The sequence below is a fragment of the Oryctolagus cuniculus genome, chromosome 2, assembly GCF_051225735.1.
Source record: "Oryctolagus cuniculus isolate XC-2025 breed Fujian yellow rabbit chromosome 2, ASM5122573v1, whole genome shotgun sequence".
In the NCBI taxonomy this organism is placed as follows: domain Eukaryota; kingdom Metazoa; phylum Chordata; class Mammalia; order Lagomorpha; family Leporidae; genus Oryctolagus; species Oryctolagus cuniculus.
The window spans coordinates 110,594,438-110,622,231 of NC_142868.1; the positions used below are offsets into that span (position 1 = coordinate 110,594,438).

Below are 27,794 nucleotides of genomic sequence, written 5' to 3' on the forward strand. Positions count from 1 at the left end.
CAGAGTATCCAAGAAATTCAAAACTAAACCCTCATCTAGGTTTCTTTCTCCAAAAATTGTGCCATTTCTTCTTAGAGCTCCCAGATCAACTGATGATACTTCCATCCTCATGAGTCACTTGGCCTCAGCAATTTTAGCTTCAACTCTACCCTCTCCCTGTCTTCCCTTTTTAAAATGGCCAATAACATTTATAATGTGGAAATAAACAGGAACACCCAAATAGGAACAAGCAGAGACTGTTTATCCCAATATGTAATAACAAGGGAGTTGGCCACCATTATTTGCATTTTGACACAGCTGCAAAAGCAGGCAAAGGAGGTAGAAAGCGTCATGGTAGGGGCAAGGGCAAGCTTTCAGGTGAGCTGTGATTGCAGACTTTGGGGGTGTGGCAGGGGCTGCCAGTGGCCAACTAGAAGCGTAGGATCCTCTGTGACTTGGAAAGGGAGAGCATATTTGGCTTTCTCTTTTTTGTTCTTAAATTGAAGCTTGCTTGGGGTTGAGAAAGGGGGGTTAGGAAGCTGTTGATTATTAATCAACTCTTGGCAATTTGGGGATTGTTTCTTGGCATTTGGGATTGTTGCTAGAGACAGTGTTCTGACCGCCTACCACATCTGACTTATACTAGTGGCTTGGCTTCCTGGACTGGTTACCGTGGATTTGTGTTCACTTCCTGAGTTGATACAGATTATAGGTCAGAGTTATATTTTTATACATAGTCTGGCTATTTTGTTTGCATATTCAGTCTCTCAACAGGATTCCAGGGTTCCTTCCTCCAAATACATTTATTTCATGGGCCTTTGTACCTTGTCCCATTCCCTTGTCCACGTACCCCTCACAGTGCCATTGGAATGCTATCACATAATTGAATATTACACTCTGTTGTTTAAAAACTGTACCTTCTTGCTTGAGGGCAGTATCTTGATTGCATAGTGTGCATTATGATGTCTTAAGCTGAATCCTGAGGAAGTCAAGCTCAGCACCCAACAGCTCCATCTCTGGGTTGGGACAGTAGGTCCCAGCCAGCAAAACATGGAGCAAACTCCACACTGTTCTAGACCACTGCTTCCTTACCCAGGTAATAAGCCAAGAGTAGAATCTGGGTCACCATCAGAGGGTCTTATGCAGAAAAGGGCTTCCAACATTGCCTGGCTCCCTTCCCTCTACTCTCATCTCCGTCAGTGTCTCAACACTCCTGCGACTCCATCTCCATGACCGCCTCCTCCTCCTGTCTCATTGTGTGCCGTCCATCCTAAGCCCAGAGCTTTTAAGCAATAATCAATTTTCAAGCAGTACTTGTAGAACTAATTCCCTCCTGGACATGTGCTTTGTGACTATATTTAACTCAAGTCCAATCCAACAGATTTAAAGGTTTGAAAAAGCCTTAAACTCATCTCCAGATTTGCAGAGGTCTCTCCAAATCTGTGCCTGTGGGGTGACACAGACACTTGTGAAGATAATGAAACAATCACCCTCCTTTAAAGAAAAACAATGCCCTTGTGGATTTTTGAAAAGACTAAAATCCACTCTGTTGACTGCCATCTTGCTCTGGGACAGCCTTGGTGGGGTCTTGTAGTCTTTGCTGTAGTTTAATCTGCAGAAAGCACCCTGTGTGCAAGGGGACACAGCAGGACTGAATATGGCTCCTGGAGCAACTTGAATTCACAGAAGGCAGCTCTTTGAGGGCGCATCTGTTTAAGAAACTCACTTCGACCTTCAGCTTCCTCTTCCTCATTTCTTCTGGATGAAAATCCCCTCTCTGACACCTGTGGGTGGCAGATGGGAGCCAGTATTTCCGATTGGTGACAGTTTGCCGGCCATTTCCTAGGGAATGGATGCGCAGGAGGTAGAGAGGCTGAAGGCAGAACAGGGGAGGGCAAACTGATCTTGGTCCCGAGGTCCTTCTTTGATGTGTGAAAAGAGAGCATTTTAGGTATAGGAAACTGTGCCATCTCTGTTTTTGCAGGAGCGGCTCTTCCTTGGGAAAAGGAGTTTGATGTTATTGTTTTGGTTTAATACCCGGGTTTTGAAGCCTCCAAAGCTAGAAAGACCGCGAGTATCTGCACCTCCCCGGCTGTCTTCAGGGGAAGCGGCTGCAGCCCTCGGTTCTGCCTGGGAGCCTGCTGAGTCAGCCTGGCAGAGAAGTCGCAGGAACCCTCGGAGTTTAGCTGGAGGCCTGATAGAGTGTGTGCTCCGGAGAAGATGTTTAACCTGCATGGGAGACGCCCTATTGTTTTGACCTTCACGACAATTGGGTGTAAAACTTTGAGTAAACACCTTCCTGACACCTATTACGGGGACTCGGCGGGAGGCGCAGCCATTAATCAGAACAGCCGCGGGAGGCGACGGCTGCTGATGGAGCCCTGGAAAGATGACTCGGTCCCCTGCAGCTCTCTCTCTCTTTTGCTTCAAATTAAAACCCAAAGAAATCAAGAGAGAAAGAAACTCCATTTGGATCGTACTTGCCTCTCAGAAGAAGGGGCGGTTTCAACCTGCCTGTGTGAAGAGGAGGCAAGCGGAGCCTGCCTGTTGCTGTTTGTGGTCGAATTCTCACGTGGAGCCCGGAGTTGGAAGCGCCTCTCTAACGGAGCCGATGAAGCTAGGCCTGGGGTGACAGCACCCGGATACTGCCCAGGACCGAAATGGCTGAGACTCCATTGAGCACTCAGCCTGTAGAGACAGGAAGTGTGTTAGAGGGCTTGTCCTGCGAGTTTGGAAACTAAGTGGGGTCACAGAGCAGAGGTTGGAAGTACGGGGCCATCATTCAGGCTACCTGTTTTCAAAGCCAACTTTGTCTCTTAAGAGAATCAATTTTTACCCCTGTTTCTCATCTATTAAATGGATCCAGGAATGTGAATACCTAGTACTTAAAATTTTTAAAAGGTTTTTTAAAAAGCAAATTTGCTTGAAAGCAGAGTCAGAGAGAGAGAGATTTTCCTTCTACTGATTACTTCCCAGATGGCCACAACAGTCACATATAGGCAAGGTCAAAACCAAGAGTCAGGAGCTTCTTTGAGATGTCCCACATGGGTGCAGGGGCCCAAGCACTTAGGCCATCTTTTGCTACTTTCACAGGCACATTAGCAGGGAGCTGGGCTGGAAATAGAGCATCTGAGACAGGAACTGGCGCTCATGTGGCATCTTAACCCTCTGTGCCACAAAGCTGTGCCCTAGATATTTTCTTCTACCCTAGGTATTACTGAGATAGAATCTTGTGTTCATACTCCCCCTTTGGATTTCCTCTGTACCCTCCCTCAGTCACGTGATGCGGCCTTGTTCTGGGTCAATGCAGGGGCAGAGAGATTGAAGCCTGTGTTTAAGGCTGGTGTCCCCCAGGCTAATGGTATGAGAAAAATAGTATTTTGAACAACTTCCAGAGAATGGGCCGGTGCCGCGGCTCACTAGGCTAATCCTCCGCCTAGCGGCGCCAGCAAACAGGGTTCTAGTCCTGGTTGGAGAGCCGGATTCTGTCCCGGTTGCCCCTCTTCCAGGCCAGCTCTCTGCTGTGGCCTGGGAGTGCAGTGGAGGATGGCCCAGGTGCTTGGGCCCTGCACCCCATGGGAGACCAGGAGAAGCACCTGGCTCCTGCCATCGGATCAGCATGGTGTGCCAACCACAGCGTGCTGGCCGCGGCGGCCATTGGAGGGTGAACCAACAGTAAAGGAAGACCTTTCTCTCTGTCTCTCTCTCTCTCTCTGTCCACTCTGCCTGTCAAAAAAAAAAAAAAAAAAAAAAAAAAAACCTTCCAGAGAATGAATATCATGCTTTCACCGTTCACCATGGAGTGGAAAGCAAGCGTGCCTACATGTTGTAAGCAGAGCTATGAATACTATCCTACGAAGAATTCAATGAGCTGAGAGCAGATGAGATAAAAATTTGAAAAGCAGAGGCTGAAGACTCCAGGGCTGGACATCACTTACTCTTCAAAATCACTCTCTTCAGAGTGAAACGCAGCTGCTACTTCAGCATGCCTCTTACTTTCTTGGGATTTGACTTCTAAACTTCAAAGCTTAAGTTTTCCAAACTCAACTCCAATGCTGATTTGGATGGCAGCAGAAATCACAGGAGCGGGATGAGCCAGCTCAAGGTCAGGTCTTCACGGGTGTTGGATCTTCTCAGTCACCGCTTTGTGACTAGTAAGTAGTAGGACAGCATCATGCAACAAGCTGTCGGTTGTGACAGGTGACCCCTGAGCTGTTGCTCCTTGTTGCCACTGATCCCTCGCAACATGACTTCCTGTGCACTCTGATGTTTCTTTCTCTGTGAAAACACCCAACCTACCTGTTGCCCTGCAAGTTAAGAAAAAAAAGAGAGTCATTTAGTGGAACTTAGGTTTAGCTTTTGTTGTAAAGATTTTATTTACTTATTTCTTTATTTCAATGGCAGAAAGAGAGGGGAAGGGGTGTCATGGAGGGAGACACGCACAAAGAGTGAGAGAGAGAGAGAGAAAAAGAGAAAGTTTTTTTCTCATGGGAGAGAGAGAGTGAGTGAGTGGTATTTCTCATTCACTAGCTCACTACTCAAATGTCTTTGACAGACAGGGCTGGCCTAGGCTGAAGTTAGGAGTAGAAAACACCATCCAAGCTGCAGGAGCCATCACCCGCTGCCTCCCAGGGTACCTGTTAGCAGGAAGCTGGAGTCTGAAGCAGAGCCAGGACTGCAACTAGGCACTCTGATATGGGGTAGATATCCTAAGCAGAGCCTTAACTGCTGCAACACACCACCCTTAGCTTTATTTTACTTCACACCATATGCTAATTTGAGTATGAGATCATTGTTTATCTGGATTATCTATAATAATACAAATGGGTAAGTTTATTGTGAAAAGCACAAATTGCAAACAAATGAGGTTCATAAAACTTTGTTAGGGGGCCAGCGCTGTGGTGTAGTGAGCTAAGCCTCCACCTGCAGTGCTGGCATCCCATGTGGAGGCTAGTTCTATTCCCAGCTGATCCTCTTCCAACCCAGCTCTCTGCTATGGCCTGGGAAAACAGTAGACAATGATGCAAGTGCTTGGGCCCCTGCACCTGCGTCAGAGACCTGGAAGAAGCTCCTGGCTTCAGATTGGCTCAGCTCTGGCAATTGTGGCCATTTAGGGAATGAACCATCGATGGAAGACTCCTCTTTCTGTCAGTCCCTCTCTCTGTGTATAACTCTACCTCTCAAATAAATAAATCTTAAAAAAAAAAAGCATAACATATAAAGAAAAATTTTTTTAAAAAACAACTTTGTTAGTAAATCTGACTGAGAAATTAACTTGTTTATTAACTAGATTTTTTAGAAGATGTATTTATTTATTTTTTTTTGAAAGCTACAGTTACAGAAGGAGATAGAGAGTAAAGAAAAAGAGAGAGAGAGCGAGAGCGAGAGAGAGAGGTCTTCCATCCGCTGGTTCATTCTCCAATGGCAGCAATGGCCATGGCTGGGCCCGGCTGAATCCAGGAGTCTGGAACTCCATGTGGGTGGCAGGGGGCTCAGGCAATTAAGATATTTTCTGCTGCCTTCCCAGGTGCGTTAGCACAGAGCTGGATGGAAAGTGGAGCAGCTAGGACTGGAACTGATGCTCATATGGAATGTTAGTGTCACAGACAGTTGTTTACAATGTTAATAATAAATAATAAAAGTCCCGGGGTGAGCACTTAGTTCAGTGGTTAAGCTGCCTCTTGGGTTGCCCAATTCCAAATTCGAGTACCTGGGCTTGAGGCCTAGCTCCACTACGGAATACAATTTCCTGCTGATGTAAATCCTGGGAGGCAGGGAGTGATGACTCAAGTACTTGGGTTCTTGCCACCCATGGGGAAGTCTTCGAAGTCGTCCTTGGCTCTAAGGCTTCGGCTTGATCCATACCTGGCTGTTGTCTGTTGTTGAGTAGTGAACCAGTAGATGGGAAATTTCTCTTTCTCTCTCTACCTCTCAAGAAATAAATAAGTAAAGATTCAAAATAATCCATTTTTTTAAGCCACTGCTAATTGTCTCTAAAACTCATAGCTAAAAGCAGCCTACTTGATCTGTTGGCCTTCTTTTATGCTTGGACTTAAAAGGCAGATTGAAAATCAAATATAGCATCATGAATCCATCAATCACACATCTTTAATTGTTTGTATGTAATTGCCCACCCCTAGGTCTCTTCATGAAAAGCTTATTTGCATTTAATTCTAGGTAAATTACAGGGATCACAATTTCTTTCTGTACCTTCAAAGACCAACCTAACATGCTTATTCCTTTAACTCACAAGCAGAGCCAAATTCTATAAAGGATATGCAGCCATATAGAAGGTGGGAATACTGGAGAAGGAGCGAATGCTAGATAAGGCAAGATAGGTGCAGAAGTGATAGACCAGAAAAACAGAACCAGTGGCAATAGAAAGCAGGGAAAGAAATCAAGATATGAGGATTATTAGTGTTTTTCAAAAAGCTTGTGGCAAATGGAATTAAAACATAAGTTAGTTTTGGTGCAAAAGCTTTGAAATTCATATAATAAATATTTTCCATAAACTTTTTGAAGACTCTCTTGTATGTACAGATTTCAAAATTTTTTAACTGAAATAAGCTTATCTTTTAATATCATTTTCTGCAGACTTTAAAAAATACCATTATATAAAATAGTATCCCAGATATTAGCTTTCCTAAAATAAAAGCTTGAAGGACAGCATCATTATGACCTAGGTAGAAAAAGAAAAGTATGGTAAGGCTGTATAAAGAAATAATACAGAGACTCTAAATTTCTAGGATCACAGAGTCGGGGGTCTGAATGTCACTTTGGGGCCTGCACACTGGAAAGTGACTACAGGTGGGGACACAATTCCTACCCTGTGGACAAATTGGAATCCCATCAAATACCTCTCTTGTGCAAATCCAGTATCCCATGGCTCGATTTTCTTTTTTGCCTGCCTCTCTACAAGACTCATCGTGGAATAAAAGACCATGTGAAGATAATAGCAAATAAATAGATGTAAATCAGAGTCACAGTGGGGATGGGGCCTGGCTAGTGCCTCTCCTTGATGACAGGTCTGTTTCAGGTTCTTTTTCAGATGAAAGATGCCAGGCAAGTGGTGGATATTATTATTCTCTGGGAAACTTTGAGAATTTGGCACTTTCTTTTTCCCCCTTCGCCCTGCTGCCTGACCTATGGCAACTCTACTTGTCTGTTTGTGATTAGGGTCCCCATGAAATCCAGGCAGCCTGTTCTCCAGCCCAGGTGTGCTCCTCAGCACATGCTGTGCCCATATGTGTGATGAATATTAACGGATGCCTCAAGCGTTGACTGTTCCCCTCTTGTCTCACCCTCTTTCCAACATATAGCAGTTGACCATGCTTAACTCTCTTCTACACACTTTTCTGATTACAAAACCTTAGCCACGAAGAAACATTTTGTTAAAACTGACTAGCACATAATTAATCGCATTACAGAAAGTTGTCAATCGAAGTCCAAGTTCCTCTTCTATTTCTTGAGAATGTTGGCATCATGAGCTGTGTCATGACCATCGCTGGCTGTCAATTTATAGCAGTTTGGAATGAAGGATTCTTCTTCATAATGCATTCTGATGAGGAATAAAACCTAGAAATCAGGAGTGCCAGCTACTCTGATGACTAGCCAAGCTGTTACTACTACGTCTCCTCTGCCACACTTCCCGTTGCACCTTCAGCCACCAGCTCACATGGACTGAGAGAGAATTTGGACTATTTCTTAGGAAATAGCACTCAATCATCTTCATTCCTTCTCCTTCTTGTTTCATTATGTCTTTTGCTATTGTAATATTTTAAAGGCCAGAATAGCAAAATAAAATACATCCCTGAAACTGCCCTTACATAATCTCTGCAAATGAGTCAATCCCTGCTCAATTCAGATAAAGTTGGATTTGGTTTAATATGTCAACATAGTGTTTCTAATAAGAAAGTTGTGGAGAGCTTCCCAACGAGGTTGTAGAAGTGGTATTAGCAAAGCGTGTCGTAATTGTTTCACTGAAATGATGTGCAAGCTTGGGAGCAAGTTGATCTGCTTTCAGCTGGTTTCCTCAAATAATTGGATTCAGAAGCATATTTTGGATCCAAGATTTCTTTGGTTCTATCTATATCTTCCTTATTTATTCTATAGGGAAATATAGCTAAATAGTAACTTTCTTTACTTTAAGCTATGTGAACCGTGATTTTTTTCTTATGTCTATGTTTGTTCTAACAAAATATTGGGTTTATAATTGAAAAATTTATGTTTAAAATAAAGGTTTAAATTACCTGATATAATTTGAGAAATCAACAGCATTTGTCTTCTGAGTGAAATAAAAGTGAAGGGATTAAGAAATACTGACATATCTTTTAGCTAATAATATGCTGAGAATAATTTACTATCCCTGATGAATTGACTACAAACTAACCAGTAGAATATAAGATTTCTTTGATAAATATATTTATAATTTCTGATGGAAACAAAAATAATTTTCAATGAGCATAATTCTTATCAATATATTTTACAAATTTGTATTTATTTTTTAGGCAGACAGAGACAGAGACAGCTTCTAACTGCTGGCTCATTTCTCAGGTACCCACAACATCCAGGATTTTGCCAGGGCTGAAGCCTGGAGCCAGGAACTCGATACGTGTTTCCCACTTGAATGACCGGAACTCCACTATTTGAGTCATCACTGGGGTCTTCTAGGATTTGCATGAGCAGGAAGTTGGAGTCAGGAGTCAGAGCCAGGAATTGAACCTAGGTTCTCTGAAATGAAACGCAGGTGTCTTGATTGCTAGACCAAATGCCTGACTCTATAATCAGTATTTTAAATTATTAATCTTTACTAAAATGTGTTTGATCTGTTTTGTACATTGAAACTAATTTTAGTGGGAAGATGATGTTACTAGTAGTGTATTTCTTTACACATTCATAAATAAACTCTTAGCTTTTCATTCAATTCTTTAAATTGTTCAGAATTTATACTCATAATTTTCTGTATTCCAGTAGAAAAGAAAATGCTTATATATCATACTTTGTCAATTTAAAGAAAAGAAAAATCAAAATCACCAAAATAATTCTTTAAGTTTAATATAATTCATGCAGACATAATTTACTGTTACCCTATGCTTGAAATCTCTATCTTTTTGAAATCAAAGCAGAAAAATATTATCATCTTTTTACTATTACTACTATCATTTCTTGATTTTAAGTAATGTTTACCCAAGTTTTGATTTAGAATATTCTGAAGATTTCCATAAAAGAAATCCAGGTGATTTAGTTAGTTTTACAATTTTATTACTGATTGGAGGGGAGAGACAGACAGATAGACTGCCAGCTGGACAGAGATGAGAACTGCCATTTTCTGTTCACTCCTTTAATGCCCAAAACACCAGGGCAGAGCTGGGCAGAGGGTGGAGCCAGGAATGGAGAAGCCAATCCAGGTCTCCCACAGGAGTGGCAGGAACCCAGTCACTTGGGCCATCACTGCTACTTCCATGGGTGGACAACAGCAAATAACTGCAACCAGAGACTGGAACCAGAACTCAAACCCAGGTACTGTGATATTGGGTGTGATGTGGACCTCATAACCATTACGCAAAACATCCACCCCAGAAAATCCAGACTTTTTATACACATCAAAATGCAGCTTGTGTGTCAAAATTCAAGTAAAAGTTTTTACTTTTTGAAAATGAAGAGTGTGTATTTAAATGAATAAATTAAAGACATGTTAGAGTCAATAAACTGTAATAAAAGAGCTTTAAGCAGTCATTTCAAGAACGAATTTTAAACCTAATATCTAACACTGTGTGCTTAGGTATTCCACTTAGAAATGTTATTTATAATATCTCAGCTGATAGTTTGATGAATATTCCAAGTAGAGTTACATATCTATGAATAAAGAGTGTGGGGGGAGCAGATATTGGGCTAATATTTAGCATTTTAGTGCATATTTTATAATTACAGGAACAAAAAAGCATACAAGTCACAATGTTTGTAGAAAAATCCACCCATCCATTATTTGAAAAATCTGTAGAATTGATCTTCTTAATTATACAGTTACCTTCTAATTGTTAGACATTCTGGCTATAATTCATTTATCATTATTCCTTGACTGAAAAAATCGTTGGACTTTGCTTCCTTTGTCTGTAACGTGTACAGTACTAACACAAGGCTAAGACTTGTTTAATGCTCTCAGGAAAGAGGATGTTTTTCTCATCCAGGTATGCCATTTTGGTCCAACATAGTTTAGAGACTTACTTTAATGACCCAAGAAGGAGCTCTAATTCAGGCTGGGTAAAAACTCCATAGTCCCACTGTAAGTGACCGAATATACAATACAAAAATGAGAATGCAACATGATGTGCTACCGAGTTCACTTAAGCAGTGTTTTTTTTTTTTTTTTTTTTTTTTTTTTGACAGGCAAAGTTAGACAGTGAGAGAGAGAGACAGGGAGAAAGGTCTTCCTTCCATTGGTTCACCCCCAAAATGGCCGCCACAGCCGGCACTGTGCCCATCCGAAGCCAGGAGCCAGGTGCTTCCTCCTGGTCTCCCACGGGGTGCAGGGCCCAAGCACTTGGGCCATCCTCCACTGCACTCCCTGGGCCACAGCAGAGAGCTGGACTAGAAGAGGAGCAACCGGGACAGAATCCAGCGCCCCAACTGGGACTAGAACCCGGGGTGCTGGCGCCGCAGGCGGAGGATTAGCCAAGTGAGCCGCAGCACCGGCCAGTGTTTTGTTTTAAAAACCACAAGTTTCATCCAGTGCCATTCAGATAATATCAGAATCGTGACAAGGCTGCACCGAGGAACTGGAGAAATCTAGAGTGGCCTGACATCACCCGGTTTCTTCTGTGTTGACTGTTCCCTCCACACTGCAGAAGCCTCCACTGTCCCACTGTCCTCTTTGAATCACAAGCTGAAATGTTCACTTGTGCTTGAAAAAAGACACTATGAGAATTTTCCTTTTCATGGACAGCATCCATTGGAATTTCAAAACCAGCAGTTTTTTTTCTGCATTTCTAATGATCTTAACTTTTATTAGCAGTTTTTCAGATCTGACAAATCCTGGAACTGCCTTGAAATCTATCTGTTGTTTGCCTGCCGCCAACCATGCAGTGGCGGCCATGCCTGCCACACCCTTGCCACAGCCTTCTCCTCATCTTCCACAGGGGTTCTTCCTGGAAAGGCTGCAGATCCCAGGAGAGTCTGACCTGCAGGCACCCTTCATCAGTTCACACAGAGCATTCCCCTCCGGATGCAGCTGTTTCAGTATCATTGCTGTTTCATTTCTTACTCAGAATATGTAAGCTACAGCTCTTAAATGACAGCTCCTTCTTTTTATTTACACACTTTCTTTGTGATTGAGGCAAAATGCACATACAAATTTATCATCTTAACTATACTAAGTGTACAGTTCAGATGACTGCCAACACAGAGTCTTGTTCAAGTGATTTTTATTTCCTACCTGGCATTCCATTGCCCTTTCCCCAGCGCATTCCCTCCGTTCTTCCTTTCTGACCTTACGTGAAACAAATATAGTACAAAAAGAAAAGTTGCATTTTACATGCCAAAGCTAAGTTTTCCTTATTGCAGTATTTTATTAATTTACTGCACAGTCTCTGTTAAGCATTGAGAAAATCATTATCTGTTTTATGTATTAAAATCATTATTTTATGGATGATCATATTTTTATTAATTCCATAGAAATAAGTTTTCCCATTTATATAAATCCCTTTATTACTAATTTTATCTATAGAAATATTAAAGTAGTATTTGGCAAGTATTAATTAAATATGACTTTTTTTCTGTTTCTAATGTATGAAAATGAATAGCACTTTTTGGATTAATGGTGTTTGAGATAAGGAGAGAAAAGCAAAAGTAAATTTATATCAATATTAAGTGTAGATTCATTTGTCTATGATTTTTTTGTGTGATAAGTTACAATATTATAACAAGACCCTTGATTATGGTTAAGACCAAAGCTACACTTGAAAATAATTGATTGATTTACATATTGTATCACTAAAAAAATTAAAATGCAATAATCATTCTGACCTATACACTGGAGAAAACATCATAAAGAACTTAAAAAAGCATGATGACATATTGAAAGACATTCAAATAAATGCATAAAACCTATGTGGGACATACAGGTTTAGATAATCTCAAGAATGGTATGTTTAATTGTGTGGGCAGCAGGATCATAATTTAAGACCATACATAAATAAAAGAAATATAAACTCACGGAGGTAGAGGTCTAGGTAAGGCATGACATTCTCTCAGCCATCATCAGTGTTCTACTTTAGAATTACATCATTTCTAGACCACATTCTTATCAGATTAGCATTCCTGAAAGTCAACAGCACACCGCCACCAACCCTGTACCCTAATATGTGAGTTCCTTGAGCCACTTACTTTATAGCCTTTTAGGAGAAGGCTTCAGGAAGCTTCCCCTCGTAAATATTTCAAGTGTTGAAGAGGCATTTTTCAAGTCTGATTTGGTATAAAATGGTGAAACCCTCATCTGATTGCATAAATGCTGATGATTCTTAGCTTCCTTAGGGCACCAAATTCAAATGTACTCAATGTATATCAATAATAATTTTAGGGTTGCATTTGAAAACATCACTATTTATTTGTGTTCACTTAACAAATAATATTTATACCTTAAGCTTCATGTATATAAATATATATTTATATATATATTATTTGCTGTTTTTACTTATTGGCTCCATTTTTTTCACACATTTGTACAAAGAACAGGCTTCATTCCTCAGTTTCCAGGTTCAACTGGAACTTAATGGTGTAAGTAACATTTTCTGTGGTTAGTACAATTCCATGTTGGCTAAGCTAAAATAGATCGATTTTCCCTTAACAATTTGATATGTGTTTCTGGATATAACCCAAACCATTCAGCAAACAACTAGACTCGTTTCACTTAAACGAGAAATTTGTCAAACGATTTTAAAAGGTTACACTTATGATTGCAGCATGTTTATGTGAAACACAATAGGAAATTAACTCAAAACACTGATAAAAATTGCATAACATTAATGTCAAACAGTGTTTCTTGTCATGCAATGATAACCTCCCAACACCTCCCTTCCTTTAGCCTGCTGCTGAAGGCTGTATTCGCCTTTTCTACATTTAAGAGACATTTTTTATCAGTTTGAGGAAGAATTAGTTTTTGAAAGCAAAATTTATTTTGTTTACTCAAATCAGATAAAGTTCCCAGATATTTTATTCATAATTTTCTACTTATGCATATTGACCTTTTTTTACTGGTTTAGTTGAAGAACTCCACATTGGGATGTCAAAAACTGTGCTTACAGAAATGAAAGTATCCTCATTATGCTAATTTTAGTTCCACTGATAGGCATGTTCTGTTTTATAAATTACATCCTCTTGTCAGAAGTCAAAATGTATTTGAATAACTTCATGAAGATTGTCACCAAGATTTAAAAGTGTGCGCCTTATATGCCATTGTTGATTTAATCCATGGGCTTAAAAATGGACATATTTATTTTTAAATGTATGCATGATTATTTTGTCACAAATGTTATCTAAATGAAACCTAGATTCAAGAGTAATTTTCATGTATCTTTTGATAAAGTTTTGCATTTTATAAGTGTATTTTAATTTTCAGGTTTAATAAGATATGCTAAATAGTATTACTTGCTGTATATTTTAATGCCAACAGGTTTGTTTGCTACATACTTGGAATTTTCCTAAAGGGTAAAATAAATATACATGTTTTCACAAAATTATTAAAATATCAAGAATTAAAATGAAAAGGGATTTGATTTATGAAAGTCATTTTCTGTTCACCAAGAAGAAAAGTATTTCAAGTTTGCATTTACATGTCACATGCTAGGAAAATGTAGTCTCACTGAAATTGAGAATATTTACAAATACCCAAATATTGAATATATGATTTTTTTAATGTGAGCTAAAATAATGAAAGTTAATAGTTTTGAACTTACTACTTAAACTATCAAAAGAATTTGGATAAGAACTGAAGGCATACATCGACATGATCATTTTATTAGAGAAAAATGTATTACATTTCCTTTTCAACCATTCCTAATAAAAGATCAGATTTCTTTCTTTCTTTTTTTTTTTTTTGTTAAGTGTGTCCTGCACAGAGAATTTCGGTTTGGGGCTCATTTGATTTTACTTTTCGGAATGACCAGTATCACTGTTAGAGTAATCTTTGATGTTACAAAAAGTGGAAAAATCAAAGTGAAGAGCTAAATCTGTTCGTTTTTCAAACATATTAATCTTGTCAAGATAATACATAAAAATCAATCCTTGAAATTTTTTCCAGAGCCTTTTCTCCTCTCTTTTATCCAAAATATGAAACCACTTAGGAGGATAAAGCCATGTGAATGACTTCAGGAAAAAATTTCTAAGTTATACTTTGGCGAAATATATTTTATAATGACCCAAGTGGGCTAGGTTTACATGATCAGAAATGATCTATCAGTATAACTATTGGCATCCTTCCTTTGCATTCAACTCATACGTATGGCAGGCTGAGAATTTCCAGTATGGCTTTTTTAACAATTCGAGTGAGTCTCAAACCCCTGACAGTAACAAATACAAATTGCACCAGCCCCCAAAAAATTGTTGGGGCTAATTTTAATATTAATGAATTCTTTACAACCTCAGTTCAGCGGTTTCGATTAAGCTTTAATTAGTAGCCAGAGGGGAATCCAAAACAAAAATAAGGAGCTGAATTGCTAATTAAGTTAGTTTGATGAGGTAGAGTCTTAGTAAAAGACTGGTTGTTGTTAGCTGTGCAAGTTCTGACAAGCTAAAAATACTAAAGATTATCATTATTGTAACTAACATCCTACATTACCACCAGCTTTCGACACAGAGCAGACAGTTCATTAGAGTAGGAGGCTTTTGGCTGTCAGTGGTGGAATTAAAACCTTGTTAATAAGAGAGCATGTATGGGGACAACAGCCCAAGACAAGCCCATGAAACTTGAACTTTGGTGATAAATTAACTAGTTATTATGCCCAAGTGAATACATCTACATATCTGTCCACTAACAGTCATTATTTTTTTTGTCATTCTTTGCAGTTTCCACTAAAATCTTACTTATCAGAAACTGGTGTTGCACAGGAATTTCCTTTCTGCATCCTCTCTTGATGATGAACACATTTTTCTTTATCTTCAGGTCCAGAACAACTTCCAGAGTTCGACAATGTCACAATGAATTTAAAATTTAAGGAAAGAGTTAAGTACAAGGAGAATCTGCCTGCATCATGAACATAAAATACATCTTCCTATGGACCACTGGTGATGCATATTTTATCTCCATAATGCCTGACAAGTTTGGTTTTTTTCTTTAATACTCTCAATAATAGGTTTAGGTTTTATTTTTTTAAATGAAAAAAAAAAAAACAGGAAGTAGTTGTTATTTCAAACCTAGACATTAACCCATTAGTATGGCCAGCTCCTAGTACGATGTGAAGGCTCTCCTTGTACCCCGAAGACTGCTAATTATCCCCCTGAAATTGCTCTGGTGATGGGGACTCTCCCAGACAGTGCAAAAGGAATGTGAACCATCTTGGTGAGGATTGTGGAGAATGTAATTTGATTTCTCCATAGTCCAGTGTTTTCTATAATTTGTATTTTATCCTTTTGCTTAAGGTTTCAAAGCCTACAAACCCAATAACTTAGGGATAAGAGAAGACAGAGAAATAAATGATATTGTTTCTGTGGTATTAAATATAAGCCCGGCTATCGGAGCTGCATAGCAGTCGCGAATCGTAATCAGGTACTTTGACTTAACACTGTTTTGTTTTATAATAAGGTGGTTGCCATATGTTGGAAAACCTATCCGCTGTATCTGAGGGGCTCCGTACCTCTGTAACAAATCCAAAAACTCATTTTATAATACCTTAAATCTACCCATTGTAATGTAACTCCACAAGTGTAAATCCACATCAAACTTTGCTCATGAATGTGGCTGGAAGATTACGTATATTATCATTGAAAGCTAAAGGGAAGCACTGAATTAGAATGCAGTGGATCTAGGAAAAATAACTTTCAGTAAATCTTCTTTTAATGCATAGTTTACAATTTTCTTTGGCTCAGCATGAAACTGATTAAGATCCCCCTTCTAAAGAATATTTTTCCCCTCCCAGGGATGCATTGTTTAATATAGTCACAGCCCCCAATACTTGACAAATCAGAATTTCAATGCTGCAAATGTGATGCTTGTTTAACAGCAGCAGAAAGTATTAATAATTTATCTATTTGAATGTAGAATAGGTTCCAATTATAGTATTTCACATGGTATAGCAAGCAAATACACCCTCTCTTAGTGGTGAAATCTTCGGTGTAAGCAAGTTGCTGATAACTGCCAGAGGAATTTGGAATATGATATACATTGTTAAGTATTTTCATCAATTGTCAGTTAAGAGTTACAACTGAAATGACCAAATATTAGAAGTTAAAATTTAAGTCAATAATAACACAATAAAAGGAAAACGAAGAGGAAATTTCTTTAGCACCAGCATTGTGGTTTCTAATGATAAACTCTATGCTGGAAATTTGTAAAATGAAGGATGACAGTCTTCAGCATTTATGTTTTAAAAGATACTCCCCCCACCCATTTAAAGATGTGTAGAACGATCAGTTAAAGCCAAGATATAAGGAGCAATATAATTGGCACATTAAAATTCTTGTTTAAATATGTAACTCATAATCTATGGTTGTATTTCTGAGATGCCAAATGAGTGGCCCATTGAATTAGAGTCTAGTTAAAATATAAACAAAGAGTCGAATAAACCTTCCATTGAAGTGATTTTCAAAAAGGTAATAAGGTTCCAGTTTTACTAGTTTTCTAGTTTTGATATAGACAAAAATATACAGAAACAAAAATCCTCACTGTTTTTAAAAGGAAAATGGATACTCTATTACTTACTTCTTGATTATGAAATATCGCCAACAAGTATTAGAGTTTTGTTGTCTTTTCTTGCTGTTGGGATATTTCTTGAGGCAGAATTTCTCATTTTGTCTAACAAGAATGCCCCTGATTTCACACACATGAAGTTGAACAGGTCATGTGCCAGGGGAGATACACTCTTGGACTTGAAACAAAGAATATTTGACATATGATAACACTACAGTGTTACGTGATTTGTTCTATCGATGCTTCTAATATTTTCTTTCGGATCATGAATTTCACATTTTTATGTCATTCATAAATATAATGGATGGAATATTCATAGAATAAAATATGTGTCCCAGGGCAGCATCTTGCAAACAGCTCTGGTGAGGGTGAGGCTCTGTTCTGTCCGTCATATAGAATTCCGTCTCCATTACCACATCTCTTGCTTCTCATCCTTGGTGCTGAAATTCCGTGAACTCGTTTGAGTTTTACTGTATATGAATCTGAGAAAGTTGATTAAATGTTAATTTTAACATAAAGAATTTTAAGATCTGATTGTCTTCATATTTATAAAAGGAAAGAGTTCTTGGAGCAAATAAAATGATCGAAGCCCTTTAAACTGCGTTTTACATGATTAGATGGTACTTTCACGTCAAGAACTTTCTCAGGCATAGAGAAATTAGGAAAATAAGCGCATTTGTCATCTGGTTATGTAATTCTGCAAGAAGCAACTCTTTTCTTTTGTGTAAAGATAGTATTTTTAGATTTCTGCAGATAGTAGGTTTTCTCTGCTTCGATCTTCAAGAAAAGAACCTAAATGAGATTTTTGAAATGAAGAATATGAAAACAATAGGGCTGCCCCTTGCTTAGCTCTATTACTTACTTAATCTATATATAGGACATCTGTAGCATGCAAAAAATATCCTTTCAGTATAATTATCAATTTTACAAAACTACCATAGGAATTGCATTTTCAGCAAAGTAAGTGCTCTAAAATTTGTTATTGCTCTACTCTGATGTATTCTTGACAATTTTTAGCTTTCTTTCATTGCAAAGGTCCATTTGGTCTGGAACTTGATAGCAACAATAACATCCCACTGAAATTTTATTTACATATGCTATTGCCTTTTTTCATCAAACCATAGGAAAGAATGATTTTAGCATTTTCAAAATATTGCTTAATACTGTGCTAAAACTTTTCAATGGATTCTTTTATGTCATCTTTAAATTAGGAAATTTCTTGTGCCACTGCTTAGGAAACAGTCACAAGAAAGTTACAACATGTCCGTCATCCTATAGAGACCACATAAGGAATCCAACTCTGAGCCCTGAGTTCCACTATCGGGTCTGAAAAGGGTCTTGTAGCTGCCTCAGAGTGTGTTCACACCCACTCAGCTCCCAAACTGCCCAGCAGGATCTATCCTACACAGGGGAGAGGTAGAGCCAGTATCACCCAGCAAGATACTCACAGCTGCTTGGACATATTTTGTAGTGTTATGGTAAAAGTAGAAATTGAGATCTCAATAAAGATTTGTTTTGGTAGTTCGATATCAAATGAAAGAAGATAAGTGATAGAGTCACTATGTCACCATTGCCAGGTTGGTTTTCTTTTGAGGAGAGAGGAGAGAGATAGAAGAGAGGAGAGAGATGTCCTTTATCTGCTGATTCACTCTCCAAATGCCCACAAGAGTCAGGGCCATGCCAGGAGCCAGAAACCAGGAACTTCTTCCAGGTCTTGCACATGGGTGACAGGGGCTCAATCACTTGGGCCATCTTTTACTACATTTCCAGGCCATTATTAGGGAGCTGGAGCAGGAGTGGAGCAGCCAGGATGTGAACTGGCATCCATATGAGTTGCCAGTGGTGGCTTAACCCATTGTGCCACAGAGCCAGATCTGCCAGATCGGTTTTCAACACTGTCGCAGAAGACCTTCAGGTGTTCTGAATGACAGTGTTATCTGATGAATGAATGAACAAAATGCTTCTGAAATCAAAGACATCTGCTCCATGCATTCTATATCCAAGTAGAAAAGGGAATGGAATATGCCCCTCTCCAGAAAAGACAAAATCAGCATGTTAGATGCCTGGAGAGTAAGGAGAGAACATGGGGAGTGAAAGAGGAAGGCCTATAGATGCGGGGAAAGGAGAAGGCTGTGCAATGGGAGGGAAGCTTGGCACCTGCTCCTGCTCCCTATGTAGAGGATGGGAGCCACCTTCAGGGAGATCATATTCTCAGGAGGTGCCCAGGCCCTCCACAGCCGTGCCAAAGTGCAAATAGAGAGCAGCACCTGGCTTTGCTTGGAAGTAGACCCTTGTTGGGCTTGGAGCTCCATTCCAAGGAAGCCACATTTTCTACAAAACCTAATCTTTGCAACCAAACAACAGACTGCAGTTCATATCTATCTCCAAGTGGGGTTGCAAAACAAAGTTGGAAGTCTTGAGATGACATGCATGAAATCACTTGGTAAATGAAAAAGCTCAACATAAATGTAGGTGGGGATTCTTCCAGTGCACGTTTCCACAGAGCCGTGAAACAGGGCTATGGCACTGTCTCAGGCACACCTAGCCTCTACTCCTTACTGGCTTCTAGTAAGTTACAGCCCTCATTTTTTTTTCCCCCAAAATAAACACAACAATTGCAGGGCCTGCCTCTTGTGCATATTGTTCAGAGGCTTTGAGAGACATTTATGCTGTGGGGACATGGGAATGTGTTCCCTGGATGAATTACTACAGGAGGAGCAATCACTGAGTTATTTTCCAGGCTGTCATGAGTACTCTGGGCCAGAGCAAAGAGGTCATGGCTCTCTTGGGCCCAGAGACATCAGTCCTTCTCCTGTCCTGCCTTCCCTGCCCCTGGGTCGAGACCTGAAACAGGAGCAGAGTGGGTGGCAGTATCAAGAGAGTACATGGGAGCTTCTATCAGCTGTTTACTTCCACCTTCAACCATTCTACTTCCTACCTCCCCCATATTCTCAGGGGATGGCAAGGATTCAGGGCTCTTGTCCTTTCCACACAGAGCAAAGCCAACATTAAAAAAAAAACAGTGAAATTTCCTCTGTATTGAGGGCTGTTAAGGAGTAACCTTTACTCCTAGATGTGCCCCAGACTCTGCTTTGGTGTTCAGTTTGAGTAGCAAGTTCAAGTTCACTCAAAAGGCAAATCCCACTGGCACTGTGGCACAGCAGGTTAAAGCCCCGAACTGCAGTGCCAGCATCCCACATGGGTGCAGGTTTGTGTCCTGACCACTCCTCTTCTTATCCAGCTCTCCGCTATGGCCTGAGAAAGCATCCAAGGATGACCCAAATCCTTGGGCCCCTACACATGTGTAGGAGACCCAGAAGAAACACCAGGTTCCTGGCCTTGGCCTGACCCAGCACAGGCTGTTGCAGCCATTTGGGGAGTGAACCAGTGGATGGAAGACTTGTGTGTGTGTGTGTGTGTGTGTGTGTCTACCTCTCTCTGTAGTTGTAGCTCTGCTTTTCAAATAAATAAGTTTTTTTTTAAAGGGCAAGTTCCTTGAATTTAGCCTGCAACTTACCCTATGTAGTTGAAGAAGATCAGGGAGGAAAGTTAGTCTGTATCTTCCACAATAATTCTTGCAATCTCACAGGACACAATAGAAAAGGGGGCGGTGTCTGGCAGATATCACTGTGTCATGGGACAAATTGCAGGGAGAAGAATAAAAGGAGGGAGAGAGCTTTTGAGAAATGAGACTAGAGGTCCACCCAAAACTCCAAAGACTAGTAGGAAAAGCCTTTCCAGTAAGAGTGAACTCTGACTGCTCCATCTCAAACACAATGATTAGCACATTTGCCCTTTCTCAGAGCTGCCGCCACAAAGAGTTATGTAAGGGGATTATTGACAGCACATACTGCAGAACTACGTGAATGACAGAGTAGTGAAATGTGGAAATCTCAGGTGGGGATTGTTGTTGTTCTTAACTAGCTCTTTTCTGAAAAGTGCACAGGCAATGCTCCATGATTAGAAAATTTGAATATTCTAGATCCAAATGATACATGAGACCTCTAGTCACCTTGATTGCTGTAGAAGTCTGTGATTTTATTTGAAATCAGGTAAGCATTTTATGTTTTCTAGAACCATGATAATAGCTCTAATCAGATGAATTAAAAAGAAATCTAATTCCTACAAGGGTTTATTTCAGTTATTGTGTGACTAATGGCAAACGTTCACGTCGTTTTATAGAAACTTCTCACTGCTGAGTTTGTGGAGCTGAGGGACTGAAGACTGTGTGCAATCTCTGTTGGGTCCTCTCACTGGCGGAGCCTGTTGTTATGGAAGCTGTACATACAAATGGGATCAATTTCTATTCATCTTTTGTGCTGAGTGAGTTAGGCCATTCCTTCACTTCCAGGCAGACTCAGTCTGGGGACGACAAAAGAGTTTGGTCTTCTTTACAAACTACTAGAAGCTCTTACTGAAAATTAAGGTCCAGTACAATTCTTTGGAGATAATTAGCCACCAGCTCCCTAACCAGGCGGGTAATGTTGGTGGGTGCACGTTCTTTGCAGATCTCTCTGGGGTGTGAAGGGCCAGAATCTACATTAGCCTCCTCTGCTGGATCACTGGATGTGGCAAAATGCAGCCTTCTTACCTGCTGTGATTGCAAAAGTCGATGAAACCAAATGAATGATTTCAATACCTCTCTCACAGTTAAAAAAGAAGGAAAGAAACCAGAATATATCCCTAGCAGTAAACTATGACTTCAGTGGAATATTTCACATAGCAGGATTAGCAAAGAACGTGTCAATGATTGGAAAAAGTTTGTTGTTCATTAATTAACACCTTTGTATGATTACAAATTTGTTATCCTTATGCATTATAGGTGAAAGATTACTATTAAAATAAGCCATGTTGTTTATGAAAATTGTTTTGTGAATTTTTACAACTCACATCTAAAAGGTTGATTTAGAGACATTAAAAATATTTTTATTTTAAATAAATATTCTCTGAGTGATAATGATGTTCTAATATAATCCTTCTGCATGAAATTATGTAATTTTGGTTTTATATATAATTGCACTAATTTTAAATTTGCTATCATTTTGTTTGAAAAATTGTAAACATTAAGTCTAGTTACATTGGATCCTTTAGGCTATTTCTCATCAGAATTACTTTGGTTGAGTAAAGTAAAATACTAGCTTTCTCCAGAAGGAAACATCAGTCAAAAGAACTGGAGAATCAAATTCAGTTCCCAAAACTCCAGTGCTGTTTTTGTAGTTTTTCACACAAGTGAACACTGGGCAGTCAAAGGTTAATAGAAACATAAACATGATTTTCCGGATAGTCACCTGTAATCTAATTTTTACTGAAAACATAGTTGAATTACATTTTCATATTCTCGTCCCTTCTGCGACAATGCTTATTTTCATTACAAATATATATTGAAGGAAGCAGCTATTCTTCATTTGCCATGATTGGGCAGGATTAAGTGAAGGAGAGAAATGCTTTGCTATGTTTATCTATTTCTAGTTAGACATGACAAATACACTGTTGCTCACTCAGAGGTGAAATTTGATGTTAGCTTTATCCTCCAAGAAAGGCAAATAGTCAAAGCAATTATCTGGTAAGATTCAAGTTACGTAGGTTCCTAAGTAGGTTATTTCTAAATGTGTTTGCTATCTTATTTTATGTGAAATTTGTCAAGGTCCCAAGTGTGTTCATATTTAAAATAATTATTAGAAGCACAATAACTTTACTCCCAATGAAAATGTAAACATGTAGCAAATAAATATGCGTGCATTTAAGCATTTAGCTTAGTAGACTTTTTAAAAACTGCAATTTCATTATCAAGCACTCATATGATTGAATGCAAAGATGCAAGATTTGTGATGCTAAATCATGGAATGGGTAAATATCTTAACTAGCAGATTGTTTTAAAAATAAATGGATATTGTGAAGAGAAATTATGAATAGCATGTATTCAAGCCATAAAGATTTTTAAATCACATTTCTCATTTTCTGAAAATAATTTAAATCATTTATGAATGAGAGTGCAAGGTAAGGTGAGAACATAACTTTATAAATATATGTATATGAGTGTATTCCTGGAGAAACTGTTTATGATCCAGCTCCAATTACAGTGACTCAATGCCCACCATCTTTTCAAAACATTTGGTAATTGTGTATATGCATGTCTCACTCCATTCTGTGCTTTTTTAAAAAAATAAAATCAAGTCACCAAGACAAGCAGTTAAGGAATTGTTGTCTTTTGTCTTTGTTTTAAGTAATGGCTAGTATCAAAAGTCAAGAAATAGCAAATGCTGGAAAGGATATGAAGAAAAGGAACACTATCATGTTGTTGGCAGGAATGCAAAATCTTAGAGTCATAATGGAAAACTGTATGATTTTTGAGGTTCCTCAAAAAATTAACAGATCTGCCATCTGACCCAGCTATCCCAGTTCTGGGAATGCATCCAAAGTAAATGAAGTCAGCATAGGAAAGAGATACCTGTAATCTCATATTTGTTGTCGGACTATTCACAATAGCCAAGATATGGAATCAACCTAGATGTCCATCAATGGATGAACAGGTAAAGAAAATGTGGCACATATGCATATTGGAATATTACTCTGTCATAATGAGTGAAATTTGACAATTTGCAACATAATGGATGGTACTGGAGATCACTATGCTAAGTGAAATAAACCAGACACAGAATGTTGAATACCTAATGTTTTCTCTCATTTGTGGAAGTCAATGTATGTATAATAAAAAAAAGCATGGGTGTCATATTATTTGGTATATGTATTTATAAATGTTGGCTTCAGTGAATTATATCTCTTACGTAATAATATGCATTTCTTTCTTTTTCTTATGGTCTTTGTCATGAATCTCACAGTATGCGATAGAAATGTATCCACCCCTGCACTCAAAAAAAGAATGTATTGTATGTTTACATATGAAATGAATATGACAAGTATTAAACATTGTTTTAAAATTTCAATATATTTCATGTTTGAAAATTGAAAATAACCATTTAAGAATAAATAAGCAAAAAGTAAAAAATGAAGTTGCCATCAATGGAACATTAACTTTTTCGACAACTCACATACTTCATGCATTAGGACCAAACACCCTGGACTTTTCAAGACTATTTGATATTGTTGGGTAGAGGAAATGGTATCTCTGTACCCTTCTAAGTTCTTTTTTTTGGTAACTTTTGCTTATTTGAGAGACAGAGACAGAGACAGACAGAGTTCCCGTGAGCTGGCTTATTCCCCAGATGCCCACAATGGACAGAGCTGACCCAGAGCCAAAGATAGGAGCCAGGAGCAACATCTGTATATCCCACATGGGTGAACAGGAACCCTATCACTTTTGCCATCACTGCTGCTTTCTGGGATATGCTGGAGTTTGCCATCACTGCTGCTTTTCAAGAAGCTGGAGTTGGAGTCAGAACTGGGAATTGAACACAGTACTCTAATGTGGAACACATACATTTTTTTGTTTTAAATATTTACTTATTTAAAAGGTAGAGTGACAGAGAGAGAGAGAGAGAGAAGATGAGAATGCCCATCTGCTGGTTCACTCCCTAAATGGCCACAACAGTTGGGCTTGCTAATCCAGGCAGAAGCCAGGACCCCAAATCTCCAGCCACAGTTGTCAGGGTCCCTAGCATTAGAGCCATCATGGTTGCCTGCCCAGGCATGTTAGTTATGAGCAGTGGAGCAGCTAGGATTCAAACTGGCACTCCAATACGGAATGTCAGCATTGCAGGTAGAGGCATACCTGGCTGCCCCATAATCCCAGCCCCAGGATGTGAACATCAACTGCTAGCCCATATGCCTGCCCTCTTTCTGTGTTCTTTGGTGAGTCACAACTCACCAGATTAACTAGGGAAAAACATGTTAATTACATATATACACATGGGAGTTCCACAGATATGAAATTCAAAGAAGGATAAGATGATATAGTGTTACTTCCCACCCTATATTCCCTCCTGCCTACGCTCCCACCCTTCCTCCTCCTTTCTCTCTTATTCTTCCTCTTAATTTTTTACAATGATCTACTTTCAGTTTACTTTATACTCACAAGATTAATCATATGCCAAGTAAAGAGTTTAACAAATAGAAGAAGAAACACTGATCCTCAACAGTGGAAACAAGGGCTATAAACAATCATCAAATCTCAGACATCAATTTCACTCTGATACATTACCTTTTTGTTACTCTATTAATTACCACAAATAAAGGAAAATATATGGTATTTTTCTTTTTGGGACTGGTTAATTCACTAAGTATAATGGTTTCCAGTTGCATCCATTTTGTTACAAAAGACAAGATTTCATTTTTTTTTACAGCTGAGTAGTATTCCATTATATACATACATATAAGTATGTGTGTGTGTGTATATATATATACCATAATTTCTTTTTCCAGTCATTAGTTAATGGACATCTGGGTTGATTCCATATCTTAGCTATTGTGAGTTGAGCTGCACTAAACATGGAGTATAGATAATTCTGTCTCATGCCTATATTCATTTCATTTGGAAAAATTCTCAGACATGGGATTTTTGGGTCATAAGGTATACCTACTTTCAACTTTCTGAGGTATCTCCATACTGTCTTCTACAATGGGTGTACTACTTTACATTCCCACCAACAATGGATTAGGGTACATTTCCCCCACATCCTTGCTGGTATTTATTGTTTGTTGATTTCTATAGGAGAGTCATTCTAAAGGGAATGAGGTGAGCTCATTGTGGTTTAAGTTTGCATTTCCCTTGTAGCTAGTGATCCTGAACATTTTTTCATGTGTCTGTTGGCCATTTGAATTTCCTCTTTTGAAAAATGCCTGTTCAAGTCCTTTGCCCATTTCTTAACTGGATTGTTTGTTTTATTGTTGTTGAGTTTATTGAGGAGTATATGTTGTCTTGTTAGGCAGATAGTTTCTCAGATGATAAAAGTTGTCTAGGAGTAGCCCTCAGAAGAATAGGTGATATTCTGAGGATGATGTCAAATAACACTCTTCTTTCCTGTGATTCCAAGAAGGGGATTCATGACAATTGAGTTCCTTTGGGGTATACATCTTTTGGGGAGATGGAGAGCTCAGAAAAACCTTTGCCTATTTAGTTTCCCAGGATCCCCAAATGCAAAGGAATCAGCATACCAAAATGTCATATTTGGGAAACATATTTGCCTGAACTCTTGAACTTTAAGATGCTATTCCTGTATGAAACCCAAGTGAATCTGCATTTTCATATCCTTTATTTGGATTATTTAAATACAGTTTGATTAATGTAGGATTGACAATTTAAACTCTGCTAGAAATAATTTTTTAAATATGCACAATTGATAAAATTTATGCAAAAAGTAAGCATAGATTGTGACAGACAAATACCCATCATGAGTTGGAAATGGACTAGGATGTAGCCTGAAAATAGGAGGGGTGGGGGAAAGGGGAGAGAGTGAGAGAGCTGCTTACTGCCTGTTACAAGGCATTCCCCCTCCCCCCACTTAGAGATTTCCAATACTAAATTTTAAGGGAGTGCTTAAGATTAAGAAGAGGGGGCTGGTGCTGTGGCACAGTGGGTTAATGCCCTGACCTGAAGCACTGGCTTCCCATGTGGGTGTCGGTTCGAGACCCGGCTGCTTCATTTCTGATCCAGCTCTCTGCTGTGGCCTGGGAAAGCAGTAGAAGTTGGCCGAAGTCCTTGGGTCCCTGCACCCATATGGGAGACCCGGAAGAAGCTCCTGGCTCCTGGCTTTGGATTGGCACAGCTCCAGCCATTGCGGCCAACTGGGGAGTGAACCAGTGGATGGAAGACCTCTCTCTCTCTCTCTCTGCCTCTCCTCTCTGTGTAACTCTGACTTCAAATAAATAAATAAAATCTTTAAAAAAAAATTAAGAGGCATGATGATCCATCTTCTTTATCTACTTCCTGCTGATCAGGATCATGGGCCCTGCCTATCCCAGGTATGAAAACCTCTGCCTATCTCACCTAATGGATCGATCTCACGAGCCACAAGATTTTCACCATTTACTGCCAATGACTGCAGCCCCTACATGGTCTTCCTTACTGTGAATAGCTGTCGAACTCTGAAAGAGACAAGTTTGTGAATCCAGATGTGCATAATTGGAAAAAAGATAAATTATACATCTCTTTTAGAAAAGGAGAAATACATTCTATTGATTTTCAAACAGTGGGAACTGATAGACCGTCCCTGCACAGATTATAAAACCCTCTAGCCTGGGTGTAAATATTTGCAATATCTTTTTCAGTGAACATTCTGCTGTTAGAGTGAATGTGACATAGTCCATTTATTGCTGTGTATGCTCCCCCTTTTTCAAGTCTATTTCGTTGTCCATGACTACCTTGGCTAGAGCATCCACGGACTTGAGTAACTGCTGTAAAAGCTGGCCTGAAGTGGAGCTAGGTTGTGTAGTAGCATCTCCTCCTATTAGGTTGGAAGAATTGATTAAGGGGTTTTCCTACTAGAAGCAGCTTCCTGAGAGAATTATGAGAAGAGGTAAGTAAACATGCTTGCCATAAAATGTAACAGCCTTCAGATGACAAAAGCCAAGATTTTACTTATCTTTTTTGATTTTTGAAGAGGTATTTGAAGTCTTCAATTAGCTCACAAGAGTAGGCAGACTTATGCTCTGTTTGCACCTGTGAAGACTTAAGAGGTGAAAGTTTAATTCTTGACAAATGTACCCAGCTTGGAATGTCCTGTAATTTAACAGCTCAAGGAGTGTTAAGTAGCACCTAGTAGGGTTTTAAGTTGTAATTGGTCAGAGGGAGAGCTCTCTCTACAAGTCTTTAGTAAAACTAGGTCTCCTGGAGGAGATTAGCTGTCTATGACATTTGGGATCTGGCAGTGGGAGGATTTTGTTACCATACTCCATCAGAGTATTTTGTACCTGACCTGACCTAGATATACTTTTTATATATTTAGTTTATTAGATGTATAAT

The 27,794-nt window shown here is 39.1% G+C and overlaps 1 long non-coding RNA gene across 1 annotated transcript in view; it reads right to left on the reverse strand.

The window, feature by feature from the left end:
• Positions 1–220: 220 nt before the first annotated feature.
• The window catches only part of LOC149127989 (uncharacterized), a 159,262-nt gene continuing 131,688 nt past the window's right edge, over positions 221–27,794 (reverse strand). Inside the window, exons 4-5 of the long non-coding RNA XR_016230193.1 lie at positions 15,055–27,500; positions 221–4,286 (exon numbers count right to left, since the gene is read on the reverse strand). This is a non-coding gene — a long non-coding RNA (uncharacterized LOC149127989). The remainder of the gene's footprint in view (positions 4,287–15,054; positions 27,501–27,794) is intronic.